Source organism: Alosa alosa, unplaced genomic scaffold (assembly GCF_017589495.1).
Source record: "Alosa alosa isolate M-15738 ecotype Scorff River unplaced genomic scaffold, AALO_Geno_1.1 AALO_1.0_unplaced_178, whole genome shotgun sequence".
Taxonomy (NCBI): Eukaryota; Metazoa; Chordata; class Actinopteri; order Clupeiformes; family Clupeidae; genus Alosa; species Alosa alosa.
In genome coordinates, this window is record NW_025962297.1 from 1,164 (window position 1) to 15,300 (window position 14,137).

General features: G+C 57.6%; 1 pseudogene; it reads right to left on the reverse strand.

The window, feature by feature from the left end:
• Positions 1-1,819: 1,819 nt before the first annotated feature.
• LOC125290170 lies at positions 1,820-1,934 on the reverse strand (annotated as a pseudogene).
• Between the last annotated feature and the right edge of the window lie 12,203 nt (positions 1,935-14,137).

The window sequence follows — 14,137 nt, forward strand, 5'->3', positions numbered from 1 at the left end:
ACAGCACCTGGTATTCCCAGGCGGTCTCCCATCAAGTACTAACCAGGCCCGGCGGCTGCTTAGCTTCGAGATCAGGCGAGGCGGGCGTGCTCAGCGTGGTATGGCGTGGCGATTACTCAACCCTCGGACCACGTTCATCAACCTTCAACCGCTCTGCCTGCCAAGCACAAAAAAGCAAATTCCCGGTCTCCCATCTTACCAGGCACCTGCTCAGCTTGGTATGGCGTGCTGCGATACTCAACCACTTTCGGACCGTTCATCAACCTCAGCCGCTCTGCCTGCACAAGCAAGCAAAAGCGGCTTACAGCACCTGGTATTCCCAGGCGGTCTCCCATCAAGTACTAACCAGGCCCTGGCTGCTTGGGCTTCGAGATCAGGCGAGGCAGGCGTGCTCAGCGTGGTATGGCCGTGGCGATTACTCAACCACTCGATTACTCAACCACGTTCATCAACCTTCAACCGCTCTGCCTGCACAAGCAAACAAAGCGGCTTACAGCACCTGCTCAGCGTGGTATGGCCGTGGCGATTACTCAACCACTCGGACCCGTTCATCAACCTTCAACCGCTCTGCCTGCACAAGCAAACAAAGCGGCTTACAGCACCTGGTATTCCCAGGCGGTCTCCCATCAAGTACTAACCAGGCCCGGCGGCTGCTTAGCTTCGAGATCAGGCGAGGCGGGCGTGCTCAGCGTGGTATGGCGTGGCGATTACTCAACCACTTTCGGACCAAAAGCGTTCATCAAGCCTCAACCACTTTCGGACCGCGTTCTGCCTGCCTGCACAAGCAAACAAAGCGCTTACAGCACCTGGTATTCCCAGGCGGTCTCCCCATCAAGTACTAACCAGGCCCGGCGGCTGCTTAGCTTCGAGATCAGGCGAGGCGGGCGTGCTCAGCGTGGTATGGCCGTGGCGATTACTCAACCCTTTCGGACGCGTTCATCAACCTCAACCGCTCTGCCTGCAAGCAAGCAAAGCGGCTTACAGCACCTGGTATTCCCAGGCGGTCTCCCATCAAGTACTAACCAGGCCCGGCGGCTGCTTAGCTTCGAGATCAGGCGAGGCGAGGCGTGCTCAGCGTGGTATGGCGTGGCGATTACTCAACCACTCGGACCGTTCATCAACCTCAACCGCTCTGCCTGCACAAACAAGCAAAGCGGCTTACAGCACCTGGTATTCCCAGGCGGTCTCCCATCAAGTACTAACCAGGCCCGGCTGCTTAGCTTCGAGATCAGGCGAGGCGGGCGTGCTCAGCGTGGTATGGTATGGCCGTGGCGATTACTCAACCGCTCTTCGGACCGTTCATCAACCTCAACCGCTCTGCCTTCATCAAGCAGCTCTGCCTGCGGCTTACAGCACCTGGTATTCCCAGGCGGTCTCCCATCAAGTACTAACCAGGCCCGGCGGCTGCTTAGCTTCGAGATCAGGCGAGGCGGGCGTGCTCAGCGTGGTATGGCCGTGGCGATTACTCAACCACTTTCGGGACCGCGTTCATCAACCTTCCTCTGCCGCTCTGCCTGCACAAAGCAAACCAGCGGCTTACAGCACCTGCTCAGCGTGGTATGGCGTGGCGATTACTCAACCACTCGGGACCGTTCATCAACCTTCAACCGGCTCTGCCTGCACAAACAAGCAAAAGCGGCTTACAGCACCTGGTATTCCCAGGCGGTCTCCCATCAAGTACTAACCAGGCCCGGCGGCTGCTTAGCTTCGAGATCAGGCGAGGCGGGCGTGCTCAGCGTGGTATGGCCGTGGCGATTACTCAACCACTTTCGGACCGTTCATCAACCTCAACCGCTCTGCCTGCACAAGCAAGCAAAGCGCGCTTACAGCACCTGGTATTCCCAGGCGGTCTCCCATCCAAGTACTAACCAGGCCCGGCGCTGCTTAGCTTCGAGATCAGGCGATGGCGTGCTCAGCGTGGTATGGCCGTGGCGATTACTCAACCACTTTCGGACCGTTCATCAACCTCAACCCGCTCTGCCTGCACAAGCAAAACAAAGCGGCTTACAGCACCTGGTATTCCCAGGCGGTCTCCCATCAAGTACTAACCAGGCCCGGCTGCTTAGCTTCGAGATCAGGCGAGGCCAGGCGTGCTCAGCGTGATGGTATGGCCGTGGCGATTACTCAACCACTCGGACACGTTCATCAGCCTCAACCGCTCTGCCTGCACAAGCTCTGCTTACAGCACCTGGTCATTCCCAGGCGGTCTCCCATCAAGTACTAACCAGGCCCGGTATTCCCAGCTTCGAGATCAGGCCGGCTTAGCTTCGAGATCAGGCGAGGCGTGCTCAGCGTGGTATGGCCGTGGCGATTACTCAACCACTTTCCGGACCGTTCATCAACCTCAACCGCTCTGCCTGCACAAGCAAACAAGCGGCTTACAGCACCTGGTATTCCCAGGCGGTCTCCCATCAAGTACTAACCAGGCCCGGCTGCAGGCGGCTTCGAGATCAGGCGCTAGCTTCGAGATCAGGGGCGTGCTCAGCGTGGTATGGCCGTGGCGATTACTCAACCACTTTCGGACACGTTCATCAACCTTCAACCGCTCTGCCTGCACAAGCAAGCAAAGCGCTTACAGCACCTGGTATTTCCAGGCGGTCTCCCATCAAGTACTAACCAGGCCCGGCGGCTGCTTAGCTTCGAGATCAGGCGAGGCGCGGGCGTGCTCAGCGTGGTATGGCCGTAGCGATTACTCAACCACTTTCGGACCGTTCATCAACCTCAACGCTCTGCCTGCACAAGCAAAGCGCTTACAGCACCTGGTATTCCCAGGCGGTCTCCCATCAAGTACTAACCAGGCCCGGCGGCTGCTTAGCTTCGAGATCAGGCGAGATCAGGCGGGCGTGCTCAGCGTGGTATGGCGTGGCGATTACTCAACCACTTTCGGACCGTTCATCAACCTCAACCGCTCTGCCTGCACAAGCAAACAAAGCGCTTACAGTATTCCCAGGCGGTCTCCCTGGTATTCCCAGGCGGCTTCTCCCATCATGGCCGTTCATTACTCAACCACCGTTCATCAACCTCAACCGCTCTGCCTGCACAAGCAAACAAAGCGCTTACAGCACCTGGTATTCCCAGGCGGTCTCCCCATCAAGTACTAACCAGGGATGGCGTGCTCAGGCGTGGTATGGCTTCGAGATCACCACTGGCCACGTTCATCAACCTTCAACCGGTCTGGCCAAGCAAGCAAATTACTCAACCACCTGGTATTCCCAGGCGGTTCATCAACCTTCAGGCCCGCTCTGCCTGCTTCGAGATCAGGCTTACAGCACCTGCTCAGCGTGGTATGGCGTGGCGATTACTCAACCACTTTCGGACCCGTTCATCAACCTCAACGCTCTGCCTGCACAAGCAACAAAGCGCTTACAGCACCTGGTATTCCCAGGCGGTCTCCCATCAAGTACTAACCAGGCCCGGCGGCTGCTTAGCTTCGAGATCAGGCAACCTTCAACCGGCTCTGGCGTGCTCATGGCACCTGCTGGTGGTATGGCCGTGGCGATTACTCAACCACTCGGACCGTTCATCAACCTCAACCGCTCTGCCTGCACAAGCAAACAAAGCGCTTACAGCACCTGGTATTCCCAGGCGGTCTCCCATCAAGTACTAACCAACCAGGCCCGGCAGGCGTGCTCAGCGTGGTATGGCTGGCGATTAGATCGGGCGTTCATCAACCTTCAACCAGCTCTGCCTGCTCCCAAGCAAAACTAAAAGCTTAGCTTACAGCACCTGCTCAGCGTGTGGTATGGCCGTGGCGATTACTCAACCCTTTCGGACCGTTCATCAACCTTCAACGCTCTGCCTGCAAACAAAGCAAAGCGCTTACAGCACCTGGTATTCCCAGGCGGTCTCCCATCAAGTACTAACCAGGCCCGGCTGCTTAGCTTCGAGATCAGGCGAGGCGGGAGTGCTCAGCGTGGTATGGCCGTGGCGATTACTCAACCACTCGGACCGTTCATCAACCTCAACCGCTCTGCCTGCACAAGCAAAGCAAAGCGGCTTACAGCACCTGGTATTCCCCAGGCGGTCTCCCATCAAGTACTAACCAGGCCCGGCGGCTGCTTAGCTTCGAGATCAGGCAGGCGAGGCGTGCTCAGCGTGGTATGGCGTGGCGATTACTCAACCACGTTCATCGCCTCAACGTTCATCAAACCTTCAACTTACAGCACCTGCCTGTCTCCCATCCAAGTACTAACCAGGCCCGGCGGCTTTAGCTTCGAGATCAGGCCTGCTCAGCGTGGTATGGCCGTGGCGATTACTCAACCCTTTCGGACACGTTCATCAACCTTCAACCGCTCTGCCTGCAAAGCAAGCAAAGCGCTTACAGCACCTGGTATTCCCAGGCGGTCTCCCATCAAGTACTAACCAGGCCCGGCGCTGCTTAGCTTCGAGATCAGGCGAGGCGGGCGTGCTCAGCGTGGTATGGCCGTGGCGATTACTCAACCACTTTCGGACCGTTCATCAACCTTCAACCGCTCTGCCTGCACAAGCAAACAAGCGGCTTACAGCACCTGGTATTCCCAGGCGGTCTCCCATCAAGTACTAACCAGGCCCGGCGGCTGTAGCTTCGAGATCAGGCAGGCCAGGCGTGCTCAGCGTGGTATGGCGTAGCGATTACTCAACCCTTTCGGACCGTTCATCAACCTCAACGCTCTGCCTGCACAAGCAACAAAGCAAAACCTGGCTTACAGCACCTGGTATTCCCAGGCGGTCTCCCATCAAGTACTAACCAGGCCCGGCTGCTTCAGCTTCGAGATCAGGCGGCTTACAGCAGGCGTGCTCAGCGTGGTATGGCCGTAGCGATTACTCAACCACTCGGGACCGTTCATCAACCTTCCTCTGCCTGCACAAGCTCTGCCTGCACCTGGTAAGGCGGTCTCCCATCAAGTACTAAAAGCGCTTACAGCACCTGCTCAGCGTGCTCAGCGGTATGGCCGTGGCGATTACTCAACCACTTTCGGACACGTTCATCAACCTCAACGCTCTGCCTGCACAAGCAAACAAAGCGCTTACAGCACCTGGTATTCCCAGGCGGTCTCCCATCAAGTACTAACCAGGCCCGGCGGCTGCTTAGCTTCGAGATCAGGCGAGGCGGGCGTGCTCAGCGTGGTATGGCCGTGGCGATTACTCAACCCTTTCGGACCACGTTCATCAACCTCAACGCTCTGCCTGCACAAGCAAAACAAACGCTTACAGCACCTGTCTCCCATCAAGTACGTGGTATGGCCGAGATCAGGCGAGGCGGCGTGCTCAGCGTGGTATGGCGTGGCGATTACTCAACCCTTTCGGACCGCGTTCATCAACCTCAACCGCTCTGCCTGCACAAGCAAACAAAGCGCTTACAGCACCTGGTATTCCCAGGCGGTCTCCCATCAAGTACTAACCAGGCCCGGCGGCTGCTTAGCTTCGAGATCAGGCGAGGCGGCGTGCTCAGCGTGGTATGGCCGTGGCGATTACTCAACCACTTTCGGACCCGTTCATCAACCTCAGCCGCTCTGCCCTGCAAGCAAGCAAAGCGCACAGCACCTGCTCAGCGTGGTACAGCACCTGGTATTCCCAGGCGGTCTCCCCATCAAGTACTAACCAGGCCCGGGCTGCAAGCTTCGAGATCAGGCACGTGCTCAGCGTGGTATGGCGTGGCGATTACTCAACCACTTTCCGGCGTTCATCAGCCTAGCTCTGCCTGCACCTGCTTACAGCACCTGGTATTCCCGCGGTCTCCCATCAAGTACTAACCAGGCCCGGCTGCTTAGCTTCGAGATCAGGCGAGGCGGGCGTGCTCAGCGTGGTATGGCCGTGGCGATTACTCAACCACTCGGACCGTTCATTCATCAACCTTCAACGCTCTGCCTGCAGGCGGTCTCCAAGCAAAACCAAGCGCTTACAGCACCTGCTCAGCGTGGTATGGCCGTGGCGATTACTCAACCACTCGGACCGTTCATCAACCTTCAACCGCTCTGCCTGCACAAGCAAACAAAGCGGCTTACAGCACCTGGTATTCCCAGGCGGTCTCCCATCAAGTACTAACCAGGCCCGCGGCTGCTTAGCTTCGAGATCAGGCGAAAGCGGGCGTGCTCAGCGTGGTATGGCCGTGGCGATTACTCAACCTTTCGGACCGTTCATCAGCCGTTCATCAACCTCAACGCTCTGCCTGCAAGCAAATTACTCAACCAGCGCGTTCATCAACCTCAGCTCTGCCACCCAAAATTCCCAGCACCTGGTATTCCCCATCTCCCATCAAGTACTAACCAGGCCCGGCGGCTGCTTAGCTTCGAGATCAGGCGAGGCGGGCGTGCTCAGCGTGGTATGGCGTGGCGATTACTCAACCACTTTCGGACACGTTCATCAACCTCAGCCGCTCTGCCTGCACAAGCAAGCAAAAGCGCTTACAGCACCTGGTATTCCCAGGCGGTCTCCCATCAAGTACTAACCAGGCCCGGCTGCTTAGCTTCAGATCAGGCGAGGCGGGCGTGCTCAGCGTGGTATGGCCGTGGCGATTACTCAACCACTCCGGACCACGTTCATCAAGCCTTCAGCCGCTCTGCCTGCCTCAACCAAGCAAGCAAAACAAGCAAACAGCACCTGGTATTTCCCAGGCGGTCTCCCATCAAGTACTAACCAGGCCGGATCGCGGCTGCTTAGCTTCGAGATCCAGGTTCATCAACCTTCGGGCGTGCTCAGCGTGGTATGGCGTGGCGATTACTCAACCACTTTCGGGACCGTTCATCAACCTTCAACCGCTCTGCCTGCAAGCAAACAAGCAAAGCGCTTACAGCACCTGGTATTCCCAGGCGGTCTCCCATCAAGTACTAACCAGGCCCGGCGGCTGCTTAGCTTCGAGATCAGGCGAGGCGAGGCGTGCTCAGCGTGGTATGGCCGTGGCGATTACTCAACCACTTTCGGACCACGTTCATCAACCTCAACCGCTCTGCCTGCACAAGCAAGCAAAGCGCTTACAGCACCTGGTATTCCCAGGCGGTCTCCCATCAAGTACTAACCAGGCCCGGCGGCTGCTTAGCTTCGAGATCAGGCGAGGAAGGCGGGCGTGCTCAGCGTGGTATGGCGTAGCGATTACTCAACCACTTTCGGACACGTTCATCAACCTTCAACCGCTCTGCCTGCTGCACAAGCAAAAGCTTACAGCACCTGGTATTCCCAGGCGGTCTCCCATACAGCACCTGCTCAGGCGCTGTTTAGCTTGGATCAGGCGTGGCGATTACTCAACGATTACTCAACTTTCGGACCGTTCATCAACCTTCAACCGCTCTGCCTGCACAAGCAAACAAAGCGGCTTACAGCACCTGGTATTCCCAGGCGGTCTCCCATCAAGTACTAACCAGGCCCGGCGGCTGCTTAGCTTCGAGATCAGGCGAGGAAGCGGGCGTGCTCAGCGTGGTATGGCCGTGGCGATTACTCAACCACTTTCGGACCGTTCATCAACCTTCAGCCGCTCTGCCTGCAAGCAAAGCAAAGCTTACAGCACCTTACAGCACCTGGTATTCCCAGGGCGGTCTCCCATCAAAGTACTAACCAGGTATTCCCGGCTCTTAGCTTCGAGATCAGGCGATCAGGCGAGGCGGGCGTGCTCAGTGTGGTATGGCCGTGGCGATTACTCAACCCTTTCGGACCGCGTTCATCAACCTTCAACCGCTCTGCCTGCACAAGCAAGCAAAAGCGCTTACAGCACCTGGTATTCCCAGGCGGTCTCCCATCCAAGTACTAACCAGGCACCTAGCTTCGAGATCTCCAGGCGTGCTCAGCGTGGTATGGCCGTGGCGATTACTCAACCACTTTCGGACCGTTCATCAACCTCAACCGCTCTGCCTGCAAGCAAACAAAGCGCTTACAGCACCTGGTATTCCCAGGCGGTCTCCCATCAAGTACTAACCAGGCCCGGCGGCTGCTTAGCTTCGAGATCAGGCGAGGCGGGCGTGCTCAGCGTGGTATGGCGTAGCGTGGCGGACCGTTCATCAACCTCAGCCGCTCTGGACCGTTCATCACCCTCAATGGCCGCTCTGCCTGTATTACTCAAGCAAGCAAAGCGCTTACAGCACCTGGTATTCCCAGGCGGTCTCCCCATCAAGTACTAACCAGGCCCCGGCTGCCTGCTTCGAGATCAGGCAGGAGGCGAGGCGTGCTCAGCGTGGTATGGCCGTGGCGATTACTCAACCACTCGGGACCGTTCATCAACCTCAACCGCTCTGCCTGCACAAGCAAACAAAAGCGCTTACAGCACCTGGTATTCCCAGGCGGTCTCCCATCAAGTACTAACCAGGCCCGGGCTGCTTAGCTTCGAGATCAGGCGAGGCGGGCGTGCTCAGCGTGGTATGGCCGTGGCGATTACTCAACCACTTTCGGACCCGTTCATCAACCTCAACGCTCTGCCTGCACAAGCAAACAAAGCGCTTACAGCACCTGGTATTCCCAGGCGGTCTCCCATCAAGTACTAACCAGGCCCGGCGGCTGCTTAGCTTCGAGATCAGGCGAGGCGGGCGTGCTCAGCGTGGTATGGCCGTGGCGATTACTCAACCACTTTCGGGGCGTTCATCAACCTTCAACCGGCTCTGCCTGCAAACAAGCAAAGCGGCTTACAGCACCTGGTATTCCCAGGCGTTCATCTCCCCAGCGCTTACTAACCAGGCCAACCGAGATCAGGCGTGGGATGGCCGTGTATGGCGATTCTCAACCATCGGACCACGTTCATCAACCTCAACCGCTCTGCCTGCACAAGCAAGCAAAGCGGCTTACAGCACCTGGTATTCCCAGGCGGTCTCCCATCAAGTACTAACCAGGCCCGGCGGCTGCTTAGCTTCGAGATCAGGCAGGACAGGCGTGCTCAGCGTGGTATGGCCGTAGCGATTACTCAACCACTTTCGGACCACGTTCATCAACCTTCAACCGCTCTGCCTGCACAAGCAAACAAAAGCAAAGCGCTTACAGCACCTGGTATTCCCAGGCGGTCTCCCATCAAGTACTAACCAGGCCCGGCGGCCTGCTTCGAGATCAGGCGAGGCGGGCGTGGTATGGCGTGGCGATTACTCAACCACTCGGACCCGTTCATCAACCTCAACCGCTCTGCCTGCACAAGCAAGCAAAAGCGGCTTACAGCACCTGGTATTCCCAGGCGGTCTCCCATCAAGTACTAACCAGGCCCGGGCTGCTTAGCTTCCGAGATCAGGCGAGGCGGGCGTGCTCAGCGTGGTATGGCCGTGGCGATTACTCAACCACTTTCGGACACGTTCATCAACCTTCAACCGCTCTGCCTGCACAAGCAAGCAAAAGCAGCACCTTATTCCCAGCACCTGCTCAGGCGTGGCTTATGGCGTGGTATGGCGTGGCGATTACTCAACCACTTTCGGACCGTTCATCAACCTCAACCGCTCTGCCTGCACAAGCAAACAAAATGCTTACAGCACCTGGTATTCCCAGGCGGTCTCCCATCAAGTACTAACCAGGCCGGCGGCTGCTTAGCTTCGAGATCAGGCGAAGGCGGGCGTGCTCAGCGTGGTATGGCGTGGCGATTACTCAACCACTCGGACCGTTCATCAACCTCAACCGCTCTGCCTGCACAAGCAAGCTACAGCACCTGGTATTCCCAGGCGGTCTCCCATCCTGCTTAGCTTCGAGATCAGGCGAGGCGAGGCGTGCTCAGCGTGGTATGGCCGTAGCGATTACTCAACCACTTTCGGACACGTTCATCAACCTCAACGCTCTGCCTGCACAAGCAAGCAAAGCGGCTTACAGCACCTGGTATTCCCAGGCGGTCTCCCATCAAGTACTAACCAGGCCCGGCGGCTGCTTAGCTTCGAGATCAGGCGAGGCGGGCGTGCTCAGCGTGGTATGGCCGTGGCGATTACTCAACCCCACGTTCATCAACCTCAACCGCTCTGCCTGCACAAGCAAGCAAAAAGCGCTTACAGCACCTGGTATTCCCAGGCGGTCTCCCATCAAGTACTAACCAGGCCCGGCGGCTGCAGCTTCGAGATCAGGCAGGAAGCGTGGGCGTGCTCAGCGTGGTATGGCGCTCGTAGCGATTACTCAACCACTTTCGGACCGTTCATCAACCTCAACCGCTCTGCCTGCACAAGCAAACAAAGCGGCTTACAGCACCTGGTATTCCCAGGCGGTCTCCCATCAAGTACTAACCAGGCCCGGCGGCTTAGCTTCGAGATCAGGCGAGGCGGGCGTGCTCAGCGTGGTATGGCCGTGGCGATTACTCAAGCCACGTTCATTTCGGACTGCCGTTCATCAACCTCAGCGCTCTGCCTGCACAAGCAAGCAAAAGCTTACAGCACCTGGTATTCCCAGGCGGTCTCCCATCAAGATTACTAACCTAACCGAGATCAAAGGCCAGCGTGGTATTCCCAGGCGATTCTCAACCATCCGGACCGCGTTCATCCACCTTCGCCGCTCTGCCTGCACAATCAGGCAAAAGCGCTTACAGCACCTGCTCAGCGTGGTATGGCCGTAGGCGATTACTCAACCACTCGGACACGTTCATCAACCTTCAACGCTCTGCCTGCACAAGCAAGCAAAACGCTTACAGCACCTGGTATTCCCAGGCGGTCTCCCATCAAGTACTAACCAGGCCCGGCTGCTTAGCTTCGAGATCAGGCGAGGCAGGCGTGCTCAGCGTGGTATGGCCGTGGCGATTACTCAACCACTTTCGGACGTTCATCAACCTTCAACGCTCTGCCTGCACAAGCAAACAAAAGCGGCTTACAGCACCTGCTATTCCCAGGCCTGGTATTCCCGATTACTCAACCCCGATTTCGGACCCGTTCATCAACCTCAGCTTCCGAGATCTGGCCAGTGCAAGTATGGCACCTGGCGATTACTCAGGCGGTCTCCCGTTCATCAAGTACTCAACCAGGACTTGGCTTCAGCGGCTTACAGCACCTGGTATTCCCAGGCGGTCTCCCATCAAGTACTAACCAGGCCCGGCTGTAGCTTCGAGATCAGGCCTGAGGCGTGCTCAGCGTGGTATGGCCGTGGCGATTACTCAACCACTCGGACCGTTCATCAACCTCAACCGCTCTGCCTGCACAAGCAAACAAAAGCGGCTTACAGCACCTGGTATTCCCAGGCGGTCTCCCATCAAGTACTAACCAGGCCCGGCGCTGCTTAGCTTCGAGATCAGGCGAGGAAGCGGGCGTGCTCTATGGCGTGGTATGGCCGTGGCGATTACTCAACCACTCGGACACGTTCATCAACCTCAACGCTCTGCCTGCACAAGCAAGCAAAGCGCTTACAGCACCAGCACCTGGTATTCCCAGGCGGTCTCCCATCAAGTACTAACCAGGCCCGGCTGCTTAGCTTCGAGATCAGGCGAGGCCAGGCGTGCTCAGCGTGGTATGGCCGTGGCGATTACTCAACCACTTCGTTCCGTTCATCGCTCTGCCTTCAAACCGCTCTGCAGCACCTGGTATTCCCAGGCGGTCTCCCATCAAACTAACCAGGCCCGGCTTAGCTTCGAGCACCTGCTCAGCGTGGTATGGCCGTGGCGATTACTCAACCACTCGGACCGTTCATCAACCTCAACCGCTCTGCCTGCACAAGCAAAAGCGCTTACAGCACCTGGTATTCCCAGGCGGTCTCCCATCAAGTACTAACCAGGCCCGGCTGCTTAGCTTCGAGATCAGGCGAGGGCGGGCGTGCTCAGCGCGTGGTATGGCCGTGGCGATTACTCAACCACTTTCGGACACGTTCATCAACCTCAACGCTCTGCCTGCACAAGCAAGCAAAATGCTTACAGCACCTGGTATTCCCAGGCGGTCTCCCATCAAGTACTAACCAGGCCCGGCTGCTTAGCTTCGAGATCAGGCGAGGCGGGCGTGCTCAGCGTGGTATGGCCGTGGCGATTACTCAACCACTCGGACCGTTCATCAACCTCAACCGCTCTGCCTGCACAAGCAAACAACAGCACCTGGTATTCCCAGGCGGTCTCCCATCAAAGTACTAACCACTTAGCTTCCGAGATCAGGCGAGGCGGGCGTGCTCAGCGTGGTATGGCGTGGCGATTACTCAACCACTTTCGGGACACGTTCATCAACCTTCAACCGCTCTGCCTGCACAAGCAAGCAAAACGCACCTTACAGCACCTGGTATTCCCAGGCGGTCTCCCCCATCAAGTACTAACCAGGTCTCCCCCCGGCTGCTTAGCTTCGAGATCAGGCGAGGCAGGCGTGCTCAGCGTGGTATGGCCGTGGCGATTACTCAACCACTCGGACACGTTCATCAACCTTCAACCGCTCTGCCTGCACAAGCAAACAAGCAAAAGCGGCTTACAGCACCTGGTATTCCCAGGCGGTCTCCCATCAAGTACTAACCAGGCCGGCGGCTGCTTAGCTTCCGAGATCAGGCGAGGCGGGCGTGCTCAGCGTGGTATGGCCGTGGCGATTACTCAACCACTTCGGACCGTTCATCAACCTTCAACGCTCTGCCTGCAAAGCAAGCAAACCTGGCGGCTTACAGCACCTGGTATTCCCAGGCGGTCTGCCCCATGGCAAAAGTACTAACCAGGCCCGGACGGCTTCATCAGCTTCGAGATCAGGCAGGCGGGCGTGCTCAGCGTGGTATGGCGTGGCGATTACTCAACCACTCGGACACGTTCATCAGCCTTCAACCGCTCTGCCTGCAAGCAAAGCTTACAGCAAAGCGGTCTCCCATCAAGTACTAACCAGGCACCTGCTTCGAGATCAGGCGAGGCGCGGGCGTGCTATGTATGGCCGTGGCGATTACTCAACCACTTTCGGACCGTTCATCAACCTCAACCGCTCTGCCTGCACAAGCAAGCAAAACGCTTACAGCACCTGGTATTCCCAGGCGGTCTCCCCATCAAGTACTAACCAGGCCCGATCAGGGCTGCTTGGCTTCGAGATCAGGCGAGGCGGGCGTGCTCAGCGTGGTATGGCCGTGGCGATTACTCAACCTTCCGGACCGTTCATCAACCTACTAACCAGGCCTCAAGCTTCAAGATCGCTCTGCCTGCGTGGTATGGCAAGCGATTAAAAGAGCGTTCATCAGCACCTGGTATTCCCATTCCCAGGCGGTCTCCCATCAAGTACTAACCAGGCCGGCGGCTGTAGCTTCGAGATCAGGCGAGGCGGGCGTGCTCAGCGTGGTATGGCCGTGGCGATTACTCAACCACTTTCGGACCACGTTCATCAACCTCAACCGCTCTGCCTGCACAAGCAAACAAAGCGCTTACAGCACCTGGTATTCCCAGGCGGTCTCCCATCAAGTACTAACCAGGCCCGGCTGCTTAGTTCATCAACACTTCGAGATCAGGCAAAGCAAGCAAGGCGTGCTCAGCGTGGTATGGCCGTGGCGATTACTCAACCACGCTCTGCCTGCACAACAAACCGTTCATCAACCTTCAACCGCTCTGCCTGCACAAACCACAAGCAAAAGCTTCGAGATCAGCACCTGGTATTCCCAGGCGGTCTCCCCATCCAAGTACTAACCAGGCCCGGCTGCTCTGCTTCGAGATCAGGCGCAGGCAGGGCGTGCTCAGCGTGGTATGGCCGTGGCGATTACTCAACCACTTTCGGACCACGTTCATCAACCTCAACCGCTCTGCCTGCACAAAGCAAGCAAACGCTTACAGCACCTGGTATTCCCAGGCGGTCTCCCATCAAGTACTAACCAGGCCCGGCGGCTTAGCTTCGAGATCAGGCGAGGCGGGCGTGCTCAGCGTGGTATGGCCGTGGCGATTACTCAACCACTTTCGGACCACGTTCATCAACCCTCAACCGCTCTGCCTGCACAAGCAAACCAAAAGCGGCTTACAGCACCTGCACAGTCTCACCTGTACTAACCAGGCCAGGCGCTGGCTTCCGAGATGTGCTCAGCGTGGTATGGCCGTAGCGATTACTCAACCACTCGGACCGTTCATCAACCTCAGCGGCTCTGCCTGCACAAACAAGCAAAAGCGCTTACAGCACCTGGTATTCCCAGGCGGTCTCCATCAAGTACTAACCAGGCCCGGCGGCTGCTTAGCTTCGAGATCAGGCGAGGCGGGCGTGCTCAGCGTGGTATGGCCGTGGCGATTACTCAACCACTTTCGGACCACGTTCATCAGCCTCAACCGCTCTGCCTGCACAAGCAAGCAAAGCGGCTTACAGCACCTGGTATTCCC